The sequence below is a fragment of the Epinephelus lanceolatus genome, chromosome 2 (genome assembly GCF_041903045.1).
Source record: "Epinephelus lanceolatus isolate andai-2023 chromosome 2, ASM4190304v1, whole genome shotgun sequence".
Taxonomy (NCBI): Eukaryota; Metazoa; Chordata; class Actinopteri; order Perciformes; family Serranidae; genus Epinephelus; species Epinephelus lanceolatus.
The window spans coordinates 49,954,760-49,978,655 of record NC_135735.1 but is presented as its reverse complement, the minus strand read 5'-3'; positions in this window follow the sequence as shown (position 1 = coordinate 49,978,655).

The following is a 23,896-nucleotide window of genomic DNA, read 5'->3' as shown; positions in this document are numbered from 1 at the left end:
AGAGGATATGTGCAAAACAATGGTTCAGGAGGCAACATCTTTGGAATCCAGAGCATCTCCTGTAACTGAAATGAACAGCACTCATGAGACTGATGGATCAGATGGATTTTTTTGTGTTTGTGAAGAAAAATAGGGCTGATAAAAGCACAGCTGAAGAAGAGTTACGGCGGTTCCTCAATGACACTGTGAAGAGCATGGATTCCCTACATGAATTTCCCTTGGTTAAGCGGCTCTTCATGAAGTACAATACTACACTGCCTTCTAGTGTCCCAGTTGAACGTCTGTTCAGTTATGGAGGAAATGTACTTACCTCATCTCGGAAGCAGAATGTCCGATGACCATATGGAGCAAGTCCTCCTCCTTCGTTATAACAGAAAGTTTTGCCCAAAGTTAGGTTTTGATTAAATGTAGGCCTACAGTTGGGATTCCCATGTAACCATTGGTGCCTAGTACATACTAAACTCAACTGCAACTGCGAAGGCAGCTAATGTTCTTTTATGATGTAAACTTTTCTCTGGTCTTGAATTGCAAGTAATTGAATTTAGAATCTCATGCCTTAATTTGATATATGATTTATTTTTATTTATTATTGAAAATTAAATAGGTGGACACCTGGTTTGTTTAAAAAATACAGTGGATGTTCTTTACACTAAAATAGAGCCTTCTTTGTTTACCGTGTAAAAGTTATTTTATGTTTGCTTTGAAAAAGCATATTTTCTGTTAACATTGTTAACAATACTGTCTTGTAACTAAATACTTGAATTTGGAATCAGTAGGTGTACTGAATGAATTTACTTTATGGTTTTAATTTTCTTTTTTCCTTTTTTAAATTCAGAAATATGGACATCTGGTTTGTTAAAAAAAATACAGTGGATGTTATTAACACTAAAATAGAGCCTTCTTTGTTTAAGGTGTAAAAAAAAACATATTTTATGTTTGCTTTGAAAAAGCATATTTTCTGTCAACGTTGTAAACAATACACACAACAGACACATCTTCTATACTCTCTTGTCTTTATTTGCATGTTTGGTATTGAAGTAATCCAAAAGTAACTAAAAGTAATCAGTTACATTACTTTAATATTGTGATGCTTAGAGTAAGTTACTGATTACATTTTTTAACAGGTAACTTGTAATTGTACTGGATTACATTTTTAAAGTAACCCTCCCAACCCTGTTTATGGACTATACTAATCTACACTGAAAACTCACAGGCAGCACGCTGACAGTTGTAAAAGAGTTCATGTGACATGTATGTGCGGATGTGTAGAGACACTAAGTTGATGAGGCGTTGTATCTCAACACGGGGCAGCCGGTACTTCATTTGGACAGCCCGGTCTGACAGCACGTCGAGTTGGCTGAAGTTCTGACGCACAAATGCATTTACATATACGGTTTGGCTTAGCGCACGGTGACGCTGTTGGTTAGCAGCGAGAATATGCTGTAAAGCAGCCATGGTATCTCACGCATGTGTGGTGTGGCAACGCCTTTATATAGAGCATCCATTGATGTGGTTCCAGGTGAGCTCAGTTACACCTGTCAGTTGCCTGATATGTGAAATGTCGCAGGTTTGGAGGGTGGATGTGTTTCTGTTGTGCCCTGATGCATTTTTTGGATGTGGTAAACTATCTCATATGTGCATGCATATGTGGGATATGTGTGGACAAATTATGATAAATGATAGTCATGATGATTCATTTTATTTGTGTGCTTGACAGGAACACACTTGTTATTCCTTACTTATTTTTCTTCTTGTTATTATTTTTTTTCCGCCAGATTTCGGTGCATAACTTGTGCCACAGCTTTGAGCGCACACAGGGTCTTCATAAAACATATAGATTCAAGATTCAAAGTGTTTGTCATATGCACAGATAAGGACACGCGTTTCCGTGCAGAATGAAATTCGTTATTTTCTGTCACCAATTAATGCTGAACAATATACAGTGCCCTCCAAAAGTATTGGAACAGTGAGTCCAGTTTGTTTACTTTTGTTGTAGACTGAAAACATTTGGGTTTGACATCAAAAGATGAATAAGAGACAAGAGATCAACATTTCAGCTTTTATTTCCAGGTATTTACATCTGGATCTGATATACAACTTAGAAGATAGCATTATTTGTAATGGAACACAAAATTTTTAGGTGAGCAAAAGTATTGGAACATATAAACTTAAAATAGATTAAAGTGAATGAGACTTAATATTTAGTTGCAAATCCTTTGCTTTCAATAGCTGCATCAAGCCTGTGACCCATTGACATCACCAAACTTTTGCATTCTTCTTTTGTGATGCTTTTCCAGGCTTTCACCGCAGTCTCTTTCAGTTGTTGTTACTCCCTTCAGTCTCCTCTTCAGCAGGTAAAATGCATGCTCTATTGGATTTAAGTCTGGAGACTGACTTGGCCAGTCTAAAACCTTCCACTTCTTGCCCCTGATGAACTCCTTTGTTGTTTTGGCCGTGTGTTTTGGGTCATTATCTTACTGCATGATGAAGGATCTCCCAATCAGTTTGGTTGCATCTTTCTTTAAATTAGCAGACAAAATGTTTCTGTAGACTTCTGAGTTCATTTTGCTGCTGCCAACATGTGTTACATCATCAGTGAAGATGAAAGAGCCCGTCCCAGAAGAAGCCATGCAAGCCCAAGCCATGACATTACCTCCACCGTGTTTCACAGATGAGCTTGAATGTTTGGGATCATGAGCAGATTCTTTCTTTCTCCAAACTTTCGCCTTTCCATCACTTTGGAAAAAGTTAATCTTTGTCTCATCAGTCCATAAAACTTTTTCCCAGAATTTTTGAGGCTCATCTCTGTACCTTTTGACAAATTCCAGCCTGGCCTTCCTATTCTTCTTGCTAATGAGTGGTTTGCATCATCTGGTGTAGCCTCTGTACTTTTGTTCATGAAGTCTTCTGCGAACAGTAGATTGTGATACCTTCACTCCTGCCCTCTGGAGGTTGTTGCTGATGTCACTAACAGTTGTTTTAGGGTCTTTCTTTACAGCTCTCACAATGTTTCTGTCATCAACTGCTGATGTTTTCCTTGGTCTACCTGTTCGACGTCTGTTGCTTAGTACACCAGTGGTTTCTTTCTTCTTCAGGACATTCCAAATGGTTGTACTGGCTATGGCCAATGTTTGTGCAATGGCTCTGATTGATTGTCCATCTTCTCTCAGATTCACAATTGCTTCTTTTTCACCCATAGACAGCTCTCTGGTTTTCATGTTGGTTCCACCTCTAAATGCAGTCTGCACAGGCAAAACCTATCGTACCCAATCTGAAACTGAGCTCAGACATCCAGTGCTATTTATTGTTTGAATAATCAATGTAATTGGGAGACACCTGGGCAACAAAACACAACTGTCAGTCACATGTTCCAATACTTTTGCTCTCATGAAAAATGGGTGGGTTCAAACAAAAGGTGCTATCTTCTAAGTTGTGTATCAGATCCAGATGTAAATACCTGGAAATGAAAGCTGAAATGTTGATCTCTTGTCCCATATTCATCTTTTGATGTCAAACCCAAATATTTTCAGTCTACAACAAAAATAAAGGAATTGGCCTCACTGTTCCAATACTTTTGGAGGGCACTGTAAATCTGAAGTATAAAATAGATCAAAATATATACGGTGCGCACTATTTTAATATCTCCTTGCTTAGTATAATATTAATTTGCCTGACGCGGCTGGATCTGTGAGCGTTTGGTCACTAAGAAGACTGTTAAGAGTGGGTCAGCTCGATCTTACAACTCCTTCTTAGTGAAAGATCTTCTTAAGCTAAGTGAGAATCTGGGAAACGCGTTTTTCTTTCACTGGAGGCTTAAGAGCGTTCTTAAGAAGCTCTTAACGCTACGTTTCTTCTTAACTGGATCTGGGAAACACGGCCAATATCATATACGTTGGAACATATGGGGTGCCGTTTGTAAAGTGGCTCACGCTGAAAATAACATCAACATTTTGCCACATTTAGCTTCAAACAATGTTTAATAAAGTGTTGTGAATTTTTTAACGTCACCTTTTACCACATTTACAGCAATATTTGTTAACTTAGAAATATATTAAATAGTTAAATCTAAATATTAAATGTGGCACCTAAATGTTAAATCTAAATATTAAATCTAAATCTAAATCTAAATGTTAAATCTAAATATTAAATCTAAATCTAAATGCTAAATCTAAATGTTAAATCTAAATATTAAATCTAAATCTAAATGCTAAATCTAAATCTAAATGTTAAATATAAATGCTAACTATAAATATAAATGTAAAATCTAAATCTAAATGTTAAATCTAAATGTTAAATGTTAACAAATTCGTTAGCAAATTCACACTGCTGGTCACCGGAAGTACCAAAATTAAAGCTCGAGATGGTCAGACTGTGTTTATAGAATCAAATAACGAATTAAAACCAACTTATCGGGGGAAATGAACACTTGAGCATACATTAGCGTGATAATAACTACCTAAAATAACAAGAAACATGTTTGGAGAAATTTTATTTGACGTGTACTTTGAGTTGTTAGTGTCCCTTCGGAGGGAATCGCCTTGTTGTTAACAAATACTTCCGGGTAGAAAACCAGCAGACTTTAGCTACATATGAATATCTCATATTTTTCACATCACTATATCACCGTTTAGACTAATCTGATGTTTATAAAGTCTATAAACACAATGATTGAACAAACATTACTATTTCTGTGCACGTTTTGTAAATAACATGGTTATTGTAGATTAGCGGGGCTAACAGCTAATGGTTAGCCCAGTTAGCAGTGTCTGTAATGATTCATTAACTCTTAAACGGTCCCTGAAAAAAATATTTTTTTCCAGCGGATGTCTTAGTTACAACATGATTGAGCTAGCAAAGCAGTTTTGTGTTGTGATGTGTGGTATTTATTCAGTTTTGGGAAATCACGATGTCTAGAAAGCATCAGTGGCTGCAGCAGCAAAGCTAACATCAGGACGTCATCTGTTAAAAGCCTGCCGTTGTCAGATACAACATGAAACTACTCCAGTTAGCTCAATCATGTTGTAACTAAGACATCGGCTGGAAAAAAAAAAAAAATTTTCACGGACCGTTTGAGTCATTACAGACACCGCTAACGGGGCTAACAGCTAACGGTTAGCCCTGCTAATCTACGATAACCATGTTATTAATTTCAGAACGTGATAGTAATGTTTGTTATAGACTTTACAAACACCAGATTAATCTAAACCAGGGGTGCCCAAATACTTCTCAGTGGAGGGCCAAAAATGAATCAGGGTGGAGGGTCATGGGCCAAAACTAAACATTCATGTTGCAGTGCATTTAATTAAATGACTATGATATAACTATGCAAAATAAACAGTCATACAAAGTAATTTAGAAAATGAATAACATTTCTGTTTATTGAAAGCAGAAAAATAATAAGTACCAGGCCTATGTCTCTAAAAACAGGCATACAGTTGACGGCTGGAGTAGGGTACGTTGTTGGGAGGTTAACTTTGATAGCAGGTCTCCAGCCTTCACCTTTCTCTCGTCTCCGGTGTATTTTGAGAACTGATGGGAATGCTGGGTTTTGAAGTGGCGACGGAGATTGTATTCTTTTAAAACAGCGACTCTCTGCTTGCATATTAGACATACTGCCTTGGAATCAATTTCAGTAAAAAAGTACTTGTGTTCCCAACAATTTTTAAACTTTCTTTTGTCAGTGTGCCAATTCCTCACACGCTCCATGCCTCCATCCCAGCATCTTCTCCCTCTCTGGTCAGTTCCAGCCGGATTTGAGCTGACGGGAGCTAAACAGCGCCACCCTACCCTCAATGTAACACAATGCTGATTTGTGGTCAGTAGAGGAAGTGCAACAATAAATAAATATTTAAAGAGATATTCCGACTGCTGGCAGCGGGAAAATAATTATTTAATTATTGAAAATTTGAGCATGGGCCGCAGGCCAAAACTAATCGGTTGGCCCGCGGGCCCCAAATTGGGCAGCCCTGATCTAAACTGTGATATAGTGACGGGAAAAATGTAAGATATTCATATATATGTATGTAGCTAAAGTCTGCTGGTTTTCTACCCGGAAGTATTTGTTAACAACAAGGCGATTCCCTCCGAAGGGACACTAACAACTCAAAGTACACATAAAATAAAATTTCTCCAAACATGTTTCTTGTTATTTTAGGTAGTTATTATCACGCTAATGTATGTTCAAGTGTCCATTTCCCCCGATAATTTGGTTTTAATTCGTTATTTGATTCTATAAACACAGTCTGACCATCTCGAGCTTTTATTTTGGTACTTCCGGTGACCGGCAGTGTGAATTTGCATATTAGCCAAATATTTAGTTTCACCCAGAACATTTAGATTTAACATTTAGATTTAGATTTAGATTTAGATTTAATATTTAGATTTAACATTTATATTTATATTTAGCATTTAGATTTAGATTTAATATTTAGATTTAACATTTAGATTTAGATTTAGATTTAATATTTAGATTTAGATTTAGCATTTAGATTTAACATTTAGATTTAGATTTAGATTTAATATTTAGATTTAACATTTAACATTTAGATGCCACATTTAATATTTAGATTTAACTATTTAATATATTTCTAAGTTAACAAATGTTGCTGTAAATGTGGTAAAAGGTGACGTTAAAAAATTCACAACACTTTTTTAAACATTGTTTGAAGCTAAATGTGGCAAAATGTTGATGTTATTTTCAGCGTGAGCCTCTTTACAAACGGCATCCCATAGGAACAGTAGTAGTAATGAGAAAATAATGAAACAAACAAATATACAGGGGTTACAAACAAAACACAAATATGAAATGAGAATGGTGCATAGAATATATAAAAAAAAATTATTATATATTAAAATTATAAAAATACATTCAATTTGGAGCGCAGCTTTGACGTTTTCACAGCTTTTCTATTGCAAGAGGTAGATACTATTTTAATGTAGGACTCTGCCTCCTTTTTAAAGGTACAAAAGAAGGTTTCATTTTTAACATCTTACATTTATGAATATAAAACTTGGCCAGGTATATGATGAGATTACATAGAAAAAATTCACCGTCTAATTCTCTCCTATAATTTGTAAAACCAAATAATACATCGTTCAGCATCATAGATATAGTCCAATATAAAACTACAGATGCCTTGCCACAAACACTGAGTGTGTTCACAAGTCCAAAATAAATGGAAGACAGTCTCTGGGTGCATGTTACAAAAAGTGCAAGATACATCAATGTCCTTCTCGAATCTTACTAGAAATGACTTGACAGGATAACATCGATGAATGATCTTAAAAGAAATTTCTTTAACTTTGTTAACCAGTAGATATCTATTAGGAAGAGACCATATTTTTTCTCAACATAAATCCTGAACAAGCTTATTCCAGGTTGCAATTACATACAGGACAGAGATAGAATCAGTTTGGAATAAAGTGCAGATTTTTTTTGTTATTTTTACAGGACGCTGGTTGAAAACATATTTTCCCTATAGGTGTGTCAACTGGATCAAGCGAAGGTGTCATAATAGAAGGTGGAAAGGTATAACCCTTATAGAACATAACACCAGATGGAATGGCATCAAAAACAACAGCAATTTCTTTAGGGATCACAGGGATCTTATAATGACAAAGAAATTCTTGGTAACTAAAAAGTCTTCGCTCCTTATTGAAAAGTTGACTCACCTGTACAATACCATTCCTGAACCAGATTTCTTTTTGTAACAAACATCCCTATTGTTCCATATAAAATATCTATTAGGAGAAAAACTGTGCTTATAAATAAGAGACCAGGCCAACAGTGTTTTCTTATGAAAATTTGAGAGACAGACAGGTATCCGATCACAGATACAACACAAATGACTCCATCATGGAGTCAGACTGAGGGGGGGGCAGCAATGTGCCATTGTCTAGTCTGCCATTTCAAACGAAGAAGAAGAAGAAGAAGAAGAAGAAGAAGAAGTAGAATGTTTTCCGGGTCAAGGCAAAGCAAGCTTGATTAAAAGAATTATGGTCATGTTTTATTTCCCGACTTGTGTTTAATAAACACATAATAGAAAATCAGATAAAGGTTCGTTTTCTGTTTTTTGATTTCCAATTTCCAAACGAGAAATGGAAGACGACTCATTTCCCGTTTTTTTGTTTACCTACATCAAAACGAGAAACGAATGGCCGCGAAGTACACAGACCCTCAAGCCACAAGCTTCATCACTTCTTTGTAGCCTGCAGGTGTCTACGATTAAAATCCAATTTTGGTTGTTTAACCAGAACAGCTGACCTCCGTGGCCAAGGTGGGCTCACCTTTGGTGGGCTGTATTTCCTGGAGCTTTAGTGCAGTAGTGGTGGTGTGATAACAAAAGTAACATTGTAATGAGTTGTTTGGTTTGGGGGTAATTGTAATATTATTGCTGAAATTTCATTAGTAATTTGTTACATTACTCATTACTGGAAAGAGTAATATTATTACTGCAACGCCTTACTGCCCAACACTGGTTCTTGTCCAACCATAACATTACCTTCTAGTTAAAGCCAGGTTTGGTCACTTCTTAGGCTTCGTAGCTCTCTGGTGGCCATAAAGATTGTGCTGTGGAAAAATCAGCTGACAGCAGGTGCAGAGATTGCAATCTCAGATGGATTCAACTTTGGTATTATGGTTACAATATCTCTCAGATTTTGTGAACAGAAGGGTCCTCCTTGCATTCAGCTTTTTTATGTTTTTGCAAAAGTTCTCCTTAACTTTTGAAACTTAATTGTTAGGAGTATGGCATGTGCAAGCTCAATCCATACTACCGGAACAGGAAGCTCTACTGTAATTTTATTATGTTGATCTGTTCTGTACACAACATGTATTGCATGTCTGTCCATCCTGGGAAGGGATCTCACCTCATATCAGTTGGTCTCCCTTAAGTTTTCCTGTTAAAAGTTTTTTTTGTGGGGTTTTTTTTTTCTTTATCTGCTACGAAGGTCCAGGGACAGAGGGATGCTGTATGTTGTAAAGCCCTCTGAGACAAATTGTGATTTGTAATATTGAGCTTTAAGTGTTGTACAGGGTTATTGCTTCAGGAAGGGTTGATGATAAACTTTGTGAGTTCTCATCAATACCATTGCCATGGTGATATATTATTTGCCATGAAATAGCAACTTGTAACTTTAATTTTATTTGACAAAAAAAATCACGTTTGATAAGACTCTAAGCCTGAATACATCAACATGGCAATTAGTTGTCATATTCATTGCACCACCCACTGGCATTATTTGATTTAAATGCAATTTGCATGGTGTGGTCTACAACTGATATATAGCAATGTATAATTAATGTGTTCTCAAGCACCACATAGTGAACATAGGAAGTGGTACAAAATGTGGATTAGGTAATTTCCAGCTCGTACATTCCGTGCTGAAAATACCATCCTACTAAGTGTACTGTGTCTGACTTTCATGGTAATGAACAACCTTGTCAACAGGGGTGCCCCCAGTACCCTCAACATACACAAAGGAGAATTCACATCTATTTCTGCCTCTGTTTGTTCAATTTTCAAAAAACAAAACAAAAAACAAAACAAAACTGAAAACAATGTTGACACGTGGAGAAGATAATGTCATGGACCAATGTAAGCCTAGACATTTAAACTTTGAACCAATTAGGATACTGGGGGTAGATATAAGTGTTCACAACCATTGGCCAAAATGGACACAACCATTTTTGACTGTTTGGCTCAGAAGACTGACTTGCGTGGGTTTACTTTACTTTACAAATGAATGCTGCAAAATGAAATGGCATAACTATGAATGCTAAGACATATGTGATACCACTGAAAAGCTAAGAAACACAGACTTATCGAAATTTTTAAAGCACATGGATAGGATTAGCTTTTCAAAAGTTATGTCCACGCTTTCTGTCCACGAATATCTTGGGATATTCTGCCACAAAGACATTATGTTTTTGTCTTGTAATCAGCTAGAATTCATACAAAATGTTTTCACACAATCTAGGGTCATGACTCAGTCGACGCAATGAATGTTGTAATGACTGCTTAAAGGTGTGGTGTGTAGGATATAAAGGCATCTAGCAGTAAATAATGGAGACTGCTGAAACCTTTCCTACATGTCAAGGCTAACTCTCAGTTAGGATTCTTTCAGTGTTCATTGTTCAAGAGGTTTTTTACCCAGAGGTCTCCTCCCCTCCAAAACAAACGGACCAGGGGCCTCATTTATTTATTTATTTTTGGGACCCGAGATGATACATCTCGAGGGGTTTATCTTAAATGGGCCCGAACGACGCAAAGTGCGTCCAAATTCACACCTGTTCTTCTCTATGGATTTTCTCCGCAACTGTACGTCATAGTGAGAAGCCACGCATATCACGTGAAACAGCGGAACCGCAGCTTTCCGACAAGACCAAGCTTGTCGGTAGTTCAATGTTTTCACAAGGAAAAAAATCTATAAAGTTACACTAAAATTATGTATAACAAAGCTTTCATACAGCTTTACACACACATTACTCTTGGATGGATTACTCGCGAATGCAGGGTTGCACAGAAATGCCACGCATATCACATGAAAGCTCAGGACCGGAGCTTTCCGATGATATCATTGTGCTGTCATCCCATCACGCTGTAAATACAGATCAATTATCTACAAAATAAAAACCTGACTAATTTCTTTACAATCCATTATACAGACCTTGTTATCAGTCACGTCATATAGTGAGGAATAATATTATTACTATTTTCCTATTATCTTAGATGTAAATATTGCATGTTTCTTTCAAATAAAACACTTTTTTGACTTGTGAATGACTCAATGGAATTTCTTGCAATAATGAAAAAATACTGGCAATCATGTCCGCCTGGCACAAACCACATGTTTTGGACAGCTGTGAAGTGACAGAATGTCCCACCATCATGGTTCTTATATTGCCAGATTCCACAGAGTCTCCCCTCTTCATATATGGTAGAATGTGTCAACTTCCAACTTGCTATGGTGAGATACATGTAAAAATGTAAGAATTTAGTAACACGGATTGTTTTTTTTTCATTGATATATAAATTAATATAAAATGCAGGCACACAGAATGACGTGATGATGGCAAATCTGGATAGCACAGATTGTCCTGAAATAAACAAGATATAGCATGTGTATGTAGCCTTTATAATGACTGTGATATGAGTTTAAAAGTAAAGGCAGTAAAAATACCCCAAAAATGGCCTAGGGCACAACCATCACATACGCACGAAAAGGGCTTAAAATGTGTGTACGCTACTTTCTAAGCATAAATTGAGTTTTATTGAAAAAAAAAAAAGTTAAAAGGTAACTTGACCAGGTAAGGTGCGTATATTTACAGAAACTTTGACCCATGTGTGTGAACATTTTGTAGACATGGGAACTGGGCAACACAAGTAGAATTGAGACAGAAGTCATGGAAAACTACACTGACTCCTTTGCTGTTGGCATCATCTATCCCTCTCCATCTCCCTTTTGTACTGGTTTCTTCTTTGTGGGCAAGAAAGATGGTATTCTTCACCCTTGTACTGACTTTCGTGGCTTGAACAAATTTCCATTACAACTCATTAACTCAGTCTTCGAACCTCTCCATGGTGTCACCATATTCACAAGAGCTGACCTAAAAATACCATTCAAACAGAATCAGGGAAGTTGATGAGTGGAAAACTGCCTTTAACACTCCCCTTGACTATTTGAGTACTTGGCCATACCTTTTGGACTGACCAACAACTCTGCAGCTTTCCAAGCACTGGTTTATGATGTCCTCAGAGATTTCTTTCATTGCTTTATGCTTGTGTCCTAGATGACCTTCTCATGGACATCATCCATGTTCACCACACTGTTCACAGGCTCCTGAAAAACAAACTGTTCTTCAAAGCAGAAAAACATGAATTCTACATCAACTGTGTCAGTTTCCAGTTTTTTGATGTTAGTGTTTTTTATTTATTTCACCAGTGTTTATTTGGCGCTTTGTAAGAGAAATTCATATGATAGCTGTATTTATTGTTTCGGTGGAAAAAAATCAGTTCTGAAAAGAGAGAAAATGGTTTTGAGTGCACTGGTTCATTTCACACAAGGTTTGTGGAGTTTTGATAAAATGCTTAACTCTTTATGGTTATGTGTTTAGAGTTTTGAGAAATTGAGCTATAGTTTCATTTAACATGTTTTAACAGTTGTTAAAAACTGTATTGACCTATGTAGTTCTGATTGGTGTGTTAACAATTTTGAGGCTCAGTGTTTGCACCTGGAGAAAGAGTTATATATATATTGTTTGCTAAATGAGCTCAGTGCAATGAATGATTTATTTGGTCACTTTTGTATAAGGTTTTGCAGAAAGAGTTTTGAAATATGTGAAACAGGTTGATTAGTATTTATAGTTTAAGGAAATGGGTATTTCTTTTGGTAGTTGGTGTTATAGATTGCGATGTTAATAGGCCCAGTTATAGTGTAAGTGGTTGACAAAAAAAACAACAACCCAGCATCATTCTCTTTTTGTAAAAATAAAAATGTGCATTTTTGTATTTGTTATTTATTACTTTTTACATAATGTCTCCAATACATCGAACAATTGCTCTTCACACTTGTATTGCATCTGCGGCACAGCAATTTACCTTATATGGATACATAAAGGTTTAATGTCTTTTTTTTTTAAAAGATATATTTTGGGGCATTTTAGCCTTTAATTGATAGGACAGTCAAGTGTGAAAGGGGGAGAAAGAGAGGGAGTGACATGCAGCAAAGGGCCACAGGCTGGAGTCGAACCCGGGCCGCCGCGGCAACAGCCTTGTACATGGTACACCTGCTCTATCCACTAAGCCACTTACACCCCAAAGTTTTAATTTCCAAATACTCCCAACCAGTGAGAGGCAGCAGTGCAAGGCACCCAGTCTGCAGAAGATCCTAAAAAAGGAGCTTTTTTTGCACACTGACAAACAGTAAATTCTGAATCATCAACGTGTCTCTTAGACCCCATCCCAACTAGGCTACTTAAGGAGGTCTTACCTTTAGTTAACACTCATATATTAGATATGATCAATATATCCTTATTAACAGGCTATGTACCACAGTCTTTTAAGATAGCTGTAATTAAACCTCTACTAAAAAAGCCCACCCTGGATCCAGAGGTGTTAGCCAACTATAGACCAATATCTAATCTTCCCTTTCTTTCAAAGATCTTTGAGAAAGTAGTCGCAGACCAGCTGTGTGATTTTCTCCATGATAATAATTTATTTGAGGAATTTCAGTCAGGATTTAGAGTGCATCATAGCACTGAGACAGCACTAGTTAAAATTACAAATGACCTTCTGATTGCTTCAGACAAAGGACTCGTCTCTGTACTTGTTTTATTAGATCTTAGTGCAGCGTTTGACACTATTGACCATCAAATTCTACTGCAGAGACTGGATCACTTAATTGACCTAAAAGGTTCTGCACTAAGCTGGTTTAAATCTTATTTATCCGATCGTTTTCAGTTTGTTGACGTTCATAATAAATCATCCTTACGTACTAAAGTTTGTTTTGGAGTTCCGCAAGGTTCTGTGCTCGGACCAATCCTATTTACTCTATATATGCTTCCCTTAGGTAACATCATTAGAAATCACTCTATAAATTTCCATTGTTATGCGGATGATACTCAGTTGTATTTATCGATGAAGCCAGAAGAAAGTAATCAATTAACTAAACTCCATAACTGCCTTAAAGACATAAAAACCTGGATGAGCACCAATTTCCTGATGTTAAATTCAGACAAAACTGAAGTTATTGTTCTTGGCCCCAAACAACTCAGAGACTCTTTATCTGATGACATAGTTTCTCTAGATGGCATTGCTCTGTCCTCTAGCACTACCGTAAGAAACCTCGGAGTAACATTTGATCAAGATTTGTCTTTTAATTCTCATTTAAAACAAACCTCATGGACTGCATTTTTTCATCTGCGTAATATTGCGAAAATTAGGCCTATCCTGACCTGAAAAGATGCAGAAAAATTGGTCCACGCTTTTGTTACCTCAAGGCTGGATTACTGTAACTCTCTATTATCAGGTAGCTCTAGTAAGTCCTTAAAAACTCTCCAGCTAATTCAGAATGCTCAGAATCCTGTTTTCTCTGCACTGGCTCCCTGTAAAATCCAGAATTGAATTTAAAATCCTACTGTTAACTTATAAAGCTCTAAATGGTCAGGCTCCGTCATATCTTAGAGAGCTCATAGTGCCTTATTATCCCACCAGAACACTGCGCTTTGAGAACACAGGGTTACTCGTGGTCCCTAAAGTCTCCAAAAGTAGATCAGGAGCCAGAGCCTTCAGCTATCAGGCTCCTCTCCTGTGGAATCATCTTCCTGTTACGGTCTGGGAGGCAGACACCGTCTCCACATTTAAGACTAGACTGAAGACTTTCCTCTTTGATAAAGCTTATAGTTAGGGCTGGCTCAGGCTTGCCCTGTACCAGCCCCTAGTTAGGCTGACTTAGGCCTAGTCTGCCGGAGGACCACCCTATAATACACCGGGCACCTTCTCTCTCTCTCTCTCTCTCTCTCTCTCTCTCTCTCTCTCTCTCTCATCCTATTACTGCTTCTTGCTAACTCGGCCATTCTGGATGTCACTAACTTGGCTTCTTCTCTGGAGCCTTTGTGCTCCACTGTCTCTCAGATTAATTCATATCGCAGCGGTGCCTGGATAGCGTGACGTGTGTGGTTGTGCTGCTGCCGTGGTCCTGCCAGATGCCTCCTGCTGCTGCTGCCATCATTAGTCATTAGTCATACTTCTACTGTTATTATACAAATATGATTATTATCACATATCTATACTATCAGATATTAATATATACTTTCAACATATTGTACCACAGTAGCCAGAACTTTAACTATAATACTTTACTTTCATTAATATTGTTGTAAGCTACTGTCATTACCGTCTGTCCTGCATCTCTCTCTCTCTCTCTCTCTCTCTCTCTCTCTCTCTCTTTCTGTCTCATTGTGTCATATGGATTACTGTTAATTTATTATGCTGATCTGTTCTGTACGACATCTATTGCACGTCTGTCCATCCTGGAAGAGGGATCCCTCCTCAGTTGCTCTTCCTGAGGTTTCTACCGTTTTTTTCCCCCGTTAAAGGTTTTTTTTTGGGGAGTTTTTCCTTATCCGCTGTGAGGGTCCTAAGGACAGAGGGATGTTGTATGTTGTAAAGCCCTGTGAGGCAAATTGTGATTTGTGATACTGGGCTTTATAAATAAAATTGATTGATTGATTGATTGATTGATTGATTGAGTGAATCCAGTGACGAGTCATTGTCCAAGTAAAGAGTACCCATCTCTTACAATTTGAGTCTCACCAAATGTTGTGTTTTTAATTTTGCAGATGTGTTTTGTGAAATGTTATGTTTGTTATGTTTTGTATAATGTTGTGTTTGGGTCATTATACAAAAAAAATTTGAATGTTGTGTCTTTAAAAATATTGTAGTATTTTGTGAAATGATGTTAAGTTATGTGAAAACAGTGTTTTCTGAAATGTGCATTTAATTTTTTTTTTAAATGTGTTTGGTGAAATGTGATGTTTTCTGAAATGTTTTCTGAAATGTTTTTTTTTTTAAAAATATTTTGTAAAATGTTGTCTTTTTAATGTTGTAATGTTTTGTGAAATGTTGTATTTTGTGTAAGGTTGGGCAAGTTAACGTGTTATTATCACGTTATCGCATTAATTAATTAACGCTGACAATGATTTTACCACACATTAAGGTAGTTTTAACTGTTACTATTATTATTTTAAAAGTCCACTGCTCACTGGCTCTGAATACACACAAACCATGGGTCACAGGAGGGGTGGGATGTTGATCAGTACTGGCTTGTGATGGGCATCATCACGCGTCTCAACCAGTGAGAGCATTTGCGGTGGGCCTAAGACTGCTGCCATGCTCACCTGAACCGGAACGGAAAAGAACTGGTGGGACAGAAGAATGGAGAAAGGTACCAAACTGTTACATGGATATTTTCATTTTACAGACGGCGAAGTTCATAGAACCAAAGTTATCGGTAACCACTGCAAAGTTGAAGTTTCTTATCACCGGAGTACTTTGAGTCTGAAGTATCACTTAAATGCAATACACACCGTTGATGCCAGCAAATCACCCACCCAGACTAACAGTGGAGGGAGGCTTTGGCAGACTATGCTGGATGAAGTATAGATAAACAAAACCAAGACAAGCTAACAAATGCAATAGCAAAGTGGATAGATACAAACTGCAGGCTGATTAGTATTGTGGAAGATGTCAGTCTGAGGAACGTTCTTAGGATCCCAACAAATGACGGCACGTATGAGCCTCCCTCAAGATGCACCATCACAAGAAGAATACACAAGCTGTATGAAAAGGAGAGGGCCACAAAAGCGACGACGTTATAACGTGCACAGACTGTTGCTCTCACTGGAGACTATTGGACATCGCTGGGTAACCATAATTACCTCGGAGTTACAGTGCATTATATTGATGAACAGTGGGAGCTGCATTCACATGCTCTCACTGTAATGAAAACAGAAGAGAGACATTTTGCTGAAACGTGCGCAGAACATTTTTTATTCATGTTGCACAGCAGTGGAACGTTTCAAATAAAGTCAGCACACTTAGCACAGATAGTGCAAGAAATATGATCGCTGCTGCAAGACATCTGCCTTTTGAACACATCCCCTGCGTTGCGCACAGTCTCCAGCGTTCTGTCACAGTATCTCTGCAGAACAGTGCGTTTGACAATGTCCTGGCCAAATGCAGAAAAGTTGTGGGCCGCTTTAAACACAGTGCAGCAAGTGCTGCAGAATTAGTACAACAACAAATTGAACATGGACAAAAGAAGGAGTCGCTTATTCAAGACATTTCAACCAGATGGAATTCGACTCTGGACTAGGGTGGCCATACGTCTGGATTTAGGCCAGACAGCCCAGAATTTAAATGCCCTGTCCGGCATCCGGCGCAGCCACAAGTCGGACGATTATTTGTCCTCCTTTTCAGAGTTGCACTTGAAAGTAACGCAGCATATTGTCCAATGCTGTAAGACTTTCGGTCTAACAAAAGATTGATGATTGGCTGAAAGCGGTGTCAATCGATTATCTGATCTATCATTGTTTGAAAATGTAAACAAGCCTCCAAGTGCTAGCTGTGTCATGTCATCACGTTAACGGAATGTTAACATGCCAAAAAGACAGACCTCATTCAATGCCGAGTGGTCAAAAGAGCACACATTTGTCAGCAAAAGTAGCAAAGACGACTTGCATGCGTATTGTACGCTTTGTCGTTGTGATGTGGACGTTAGTACACAAGGAAAGGGGGCCACTGAAAGGCATGCTAGCACGGAGAAACATAAAAGCAACAGACGAGCCACAGGTACCTCTTCCCTAAAGTTTTCGAGAAGCTACATCGCCTCAAGATGACAAGATATCCGCTGCAGAGCTTTGTAAAGTCTATTATGCAGTCAAGCATCACCAGTCATACAGGAGTGTAGACTGTGGAGTTAAAGTTGACTGAGAGATCTTCAGTGACTCATCTACAGCTAAGGGGATGACCTGTGGAAAAACAAAAGCTAAGGCTTTGTGTGAGAATGTCCTAGCGCCCTACTCTGTACATATACATACAGATTACATCAAAGAAAATGATCTGCCTTTTTCAGTGGCAACCGACACATCGAACAAAGGTACGACCAAGGGCTCTAGTTTCCCGGCGCGGTGCAGGGTAGCGAACCCCGCGCAGAGCTAGTTTCGAGCAGCGCAACCCGAGGCGCGCTCAGTTTGGTAGTTTGGCAGACTGAGGTGCGCTGAGATGGTTGCAGTGGCGCAGCAGGGGGAGGTGTCGACAGATCCAGCTTGGCGCAGTGACAGTTTAGTGCCAAAAGGCTTCGCCGAAGGTGCGCTAAAAGCTCGCCAGCTGAAACCAGGTCTACTGTCAGCGCAGGTGGAGCGCAGCCGGTGTAAGCCGAAGTTTGGCTGACCGGCGTACAGTGCGCACACGTCACCAAAACCTCACAGGCAGGTTTCCAGAATATAAGGCACATTAATAATGCAATAAATACCCAGAAAACCACTATTCAATGCAACTATCTGCAATCAGCACATAAATGTATCTCTATATCGACTGTCCCATCACATGTGATGTCAGATCAAAGGGGATTGGTACTGTTTGGCAAAGGTAATGAAAACCCAACCTGATTTGATTAACACAGCTGCAAACTAATGAGTTCACATCCCTCTCAGCCAACCACAAACAGCCACAGCAGGGAGTATATATTCAGCATCTGTCATCTTAGAAAAGTCAAAAGAAAAGAAACAGAGTGAGACTGTGTAGAAACATAAATCAAATGGTCGGGAGCGGGGCCAGAAAGCTCGCGACCTCGTTCCCATCTTCTCGAACTGACTTCCTTTGTTTTCCATTAGATATCAAAAACTCAAATACTCAGAGGTAAAAAAAAAACTGGAGACACGTTGAATCAGATGCAACTGAGTTTTATTGTGCACACAGGCATCAGCACAACACAACTCAATGAGTCAAACTCCGGAGTAAGACTGAAATTTCTTTGTTTGCGCACTCGTATTTATTGTGATGATTTTATGCTGAGTCGTCTCTTTTTCAATCCTTCCCACTTGGCTCTGATCGTAACAATGTCACATTTCTGCTGAGTTTTCACTTTTTTTCTTTCATCCTACCACCATAATGGTGTCATATTTTCTGCTGAGCCTTCACTTTTTTCTCCTTTCATCCTAAACCCCACCTCTTTACTTGTACTCGTAATGTTTTCCTGGACAATCGAAGACCGCCTCCTCTTACCAGGGTCATTCTCAGGACAAGCTGTAATTCCCCTAACTTTCCACCAGTGTTTCTAAGCCCATCCTCATGCTATTTTTAGAAATGATGCCTAGGTACTTCTCCACCACAATGCTTAAGTGCTCAGTGAGTGTGTGTGTCATAAGAATACATAAAATAATACCCCAGTGTGTGACTTCTCAGTGCACAGAGTACATTGCTTCAACACGTGTCTTTAAAGTTCAACTTAAAGGTACAGTATACACACACTTCAGTAAACATTACACTACATTCCCCCCTTTGGGGGGAATGTAGTGTCCCACTAAATAGTGAGGGAGGAAAATATATATCCCCCCCTTTGGGACCAGAAGGTCCCATACTACAATCTACATGAATCAGCAAGCTTAACAGAGGGAAAAAATATATATTCCCTCCGTTGGGACTGCAAAGTCCCACTCTACCCAAGCGATTAGCTAAACATCAAACACACTACATTCTACTGGTTACAGTTTGGTATAGGCACAACAAAGGTAAGGCACTCAATGTGTAATATCACTCTGTTACCGTGGTTAATCTAAAACCTACAAAGGTGAATGTTAAACAATGCAACACACAAGATAAGTCGCAGTGGGATACATCATCACTCCAGTGTATACATAATTATAGAACGATTACAGTGAGTGGAACACCCTAATAATCCTATAACTGTTGATATAGCACAGTCACTGGTTAGTAGAATCAGTGGAAACATAGGCCGACGTCCCGGCCATACGCAGACGGCGGTAAGCTGAAACTTGATCCTTCAGTACTGCGATCTCAAGCTTCAACTCCCGACAGGTTGCCAACTGCTGTCGCAGGTTTCGGTTGTCTCCTGTCAGAATGCGAACCTGAGCATGCAGGTTGTTCTTCTCCTGTTGATCCCGTTCATGCTGCTCCTTCAGGCCCCAGCGATTTTCCACCATCCTGCATTAGTAAGTGCAATGGCGCAGCTCGCACAGGCCATGTCGCAGCTCCAAAGGGAGGCTGCACACTAGTCGACGGTAGAATTTTGCAGGAACATCATAGAGTTGGGTGTGCAGGTCATCCACGAGCTGCTTGTATCTCTCAGTGGTGGGCGTCTCGTTTTGCAGCTCGCGAAGATGTCCCTCCACCGCCTCAGGCCACACGTTATATTGGCATTGCAACAGGACTCTGGTGGCTAGGGGCAATGGTCTTTGTGGCATATGTGTGCGTTGTCAGTGGGGTTGAAGGGGTTGATGGGAGTCCAGTTCGGGATGTTCGTCAATGGCGGCTGCATAAACGGTGGCACGTAGGTTCCTGGCGAGGTCATCGGCGCGTACTGCTACCAATGGGCTTCAATGGGGGCTCCTCCTTGGTGCACATACGGGAATGGGGGTCAGCTGGTCAGCCTGGGAGATGGGTTGGAGCGGTCTGGCCGCCCCGGCATGGCTGGGCGCTCTTGGTAGGCCAACCCTGGATTCTGTTGGTATCCCCAACTGCTGGCCATGCTCTGCACCTATCTATGTGTCGTAAAAGACATTGTTTAGTTCAGTTCACTTCCCTCTTTTCCTCCTAATTGCCCCGTGGTATAAATAACATATATATGTTAATCAATCGATTATTAGTATGGGTTTTGGTAACAGCAAGGTTTTACTTGAATCTATTGCCAATTATTTTGTTTTTTTCTTACCCTGAATCGGCTCTCCCTCTATACGACCTCTTATTCCCCTTCCAGGTTCCTCTTCATTGGCTCATATAAGTTTTTATTGTCAACCATATTCTCACATACGTTGCCAATCATGGTCTCATATAAATCGTTGTTCAATCTTTTGGGTGCATAGGGTCTTACCCACGGTTCATCTAGTTCTCCTGTTTCGCCTTTCTCGGGGAGCCTTTCCTGCTGTTGTGTCAGCATAACAAATTGTCCCGTGGCCGCTCTCATGGCCCTTCTTATCAGGATCTATATTAAGGGAAGGACGCAATAGATTATCAAAAGAACAGTCAATAGAACAAGTCCAAATATTATTCCTATAGTCTGTAAGATTTTTCCAACAGAGAACTTTTCTAACCAATCAAGAATTGATGAGGTTTTGGAGTGTTGTACTTGTTGGTCTCTTAGTCTACGTATGTTTTCTAAAACTTGAGTCAAGTTGCCATCTTCACCTGTATTCATGGGAATGGCTGTACAGCACTCTTCCCCTATTACATCACAGACACCTTGGTCTGAGGCTAACGTTGTTTCGATGACAAGTCTGTTCTGCACAGTCATTAGGGATGTAGCATGCAACTGTTCACTCACACCTTCTAGTGCTGCTATAGCTCAGGAGCCCCTTCAAGGCTTATTGGGCAAATTTCACTATTATTGGCGTAATTGGTTTTCCCTGCTGCCATCCACATAGTACACTGTGCAAAACAGGTGTTTCATCGTTCACAATCCTGTATACCTGGGAGGGACCTAACTCTGGGTAGGCCTAATTTTCTGTGGCAGGCTATGCACGAGCTGTTGGTTACTTGTTTGGTGGAGTACTCTAACCACTGGTAAAACATATTAGATCTCCATGTGGTAGTTCTAATTAGTTAGGGTTAGGATTCTCGTACTGGCACATTTCTGGTTCTTCTGCGGGGTTCTGGTTTAGTTTGAGCCATTGCTGAGCCAGTTCTACGGATACTGTGTGCCTGGTGTCTACATTGGCACAACTTTCATTATCACACCAGACTCTTGCTGTCACCATCCTGTCTGCACTACATTGTGGTCCTATAGACTGGCCATGCAACCTAATATTTCCTGTACCTTCCACCAACACATCATCATAAGCATGCGACTTATAGTAGGTCAGCTGCACTATTTCTGGACTATCATCTGTCTTTGTTTTACAGCCATGGATCCTAGTGCGAGTAAACAATGGTCAATCTGCCCCTGATCCTGATCGCTCTGTTCGGCTCCCTCACTTGGCTTCATCCCTATCATGATAAGCAGTAATGTTAGTAGCACTGCCGCTATTATCCCTGCCTGAATTCCTCCTCCTATACTAGTCTGGCCTCCTACATCTGAATTTCTCTGGCTATATGGCCTGCTGGTCTGCTGTTCCCTGTTCTGAGCCTGCATCTCCTGTGTCTGCACCCCTCGTGTCTGTGTCTCCTGTGTCTGTGTCTGCACTCTCTTGGCTCTCTGCTGCGCCTGTTTCTGTGCTGCGGCCTTCTTCTTCTTCTTCTTCTGCAGCTTCCTCAATTTCCTCAATTGTTGACTCATGAGATTCATCCCTAGCCACTGTGGAGGAGGTGCTCCCCTCCGTGGTGCTCTCTGGTGATACCCTCCCTGGCAGCGACCCACTGCTGTCACTCTGCGCCCTGCTTCGATTCCGCCTGGCCGCCAAGCGTGAGGATCGCCTTGTCTCTTGCTCCTGCAGGGAGGCATCGCCTGAAGGTCCTCTGGGATCTCGACTCGTCTGTCCTCTGTGGCCCCTTTCACCTGCTGGAAGATGGCCCTATGGATACGGGTTAGACTTCGTAAATAGTCAAACATTTCATTTTGCAGTTGCTCCAATGGGGGCCCTTCGTAGGGACCTCTCAAATATGGTATTGGCATGGGTCGACCCATAAGCATTTCGTGCGGTGTTAGATGCGTGATTCTGCTGGCTTGTGAGCACATTAATATTAGTACAAGCGGTAAAGCATCCACCCAAGTTAAGCTTATCCCCACTATCTACTACTATTTCAGCTGTTTTTGTTTTCAGAATCCCATTTGCTTTTTCTACCTGTGATTGAGAGTGGTAGACACAGCCAAACTTTTGTTTGATGCCTAGTTGCTTCAGTGTTTCTTGTATTATATTAGATACAAAGTATTTTCCGTTATCTGATGATATGATGTCTGGCATCCCAAATCTCAGGAAGACTTCTCGGCAGAGGAATTTTGCAACTGTTCTGTGATCTGATTGGGCTGTGGCTGTTGCTTCTACCCGTCGGCTGTATCTGCATATGACTACCAAGACGTATCTCATTCCTCTTACTCTGGATTGTGCTCCCATGTGTATGTAGTCTAACATGAGGTGTCTGAAAGGACCGTCTGGAGGTGGTATATGCGCCAGTGGGGCTGTAAAAACTTTCCTGATGTTATACCTCGTGCAAGTTTTGCATTTGCTTAGTACCCTATCTACCGTGGCTGCCATAAACGGTGACCACCATGTTGCTTGCAATTTCCGTAGGATCTCCCCCCTTGCGCAATGGTCATTACCATGCGCCCAAATTATAGCATGTCGTAGCAACAGAATTGGTAGTACAAAATTGCCATGACTATCTCGCCAGAGACCATTTGTTGGCCCCTGTGCTTGTGCTCTGATCCACAGTCGTTTTTCAGCCTCACTTACTCTCACTTACTTTTGCGCAGCTACAAGAGAAGGCATGGTAGTAAGGGGTTCACAGTCTTGTATGGTTAATATGGGTGCCATTATTGCACCTATTGCTGCCTGTTTGGCTGCTACATCAGCTAGGTTATTACCTTTGGCTATCAGCGAATCAGTCTTTTGGTGGGCTGGACATTTGATTATGGCTAGGGTTTTGGGGAAGAGCATAGCCTCCAACAGGTCAACAATGGCCTCCCCATGTGTAACTGGGGTGCCATCTGCTCTGCGAAACCCTCTCTGTTTCCAAATGTTTGCATGGATGTGGCACATTCCATATGCATATGCTGAATCTGTATATACATTCAGTGACTTTCCCTTTACTTCCCTACATGCTGCTGTTAGAGCTATTATCTCTGCTAACTGGGCGGAGCGGGGCTGAGCAAGTTTACATGATCGTATAGTCACAAAATCCTGATCGTTGTTGAGCTGTACAATTCCATAGTCTGCACCTGTGGTGTCCCGAAAATAGGAGCCATCAACAAACAATGTGAGGTCAGCTAAAATGGGCTGATTGTGTAAATCTTCTCAAATGCGCATAAATTTGTCTGTGTCATGAAGACAGTCATGTGGTGTACCTTCTGTGGGTAGAACCATTTTAGTGGCTGGATTAATGATGGTACAACGTTGAATGTCGAGCTCAGGAGCGGACAGGATGACCTCATATCCTGTGCGTCTGGCCTGTGTCAAAACAAATCTGGGACTTGTCAGCAGGGCATGAAGCTGGTGAGAGGTGTA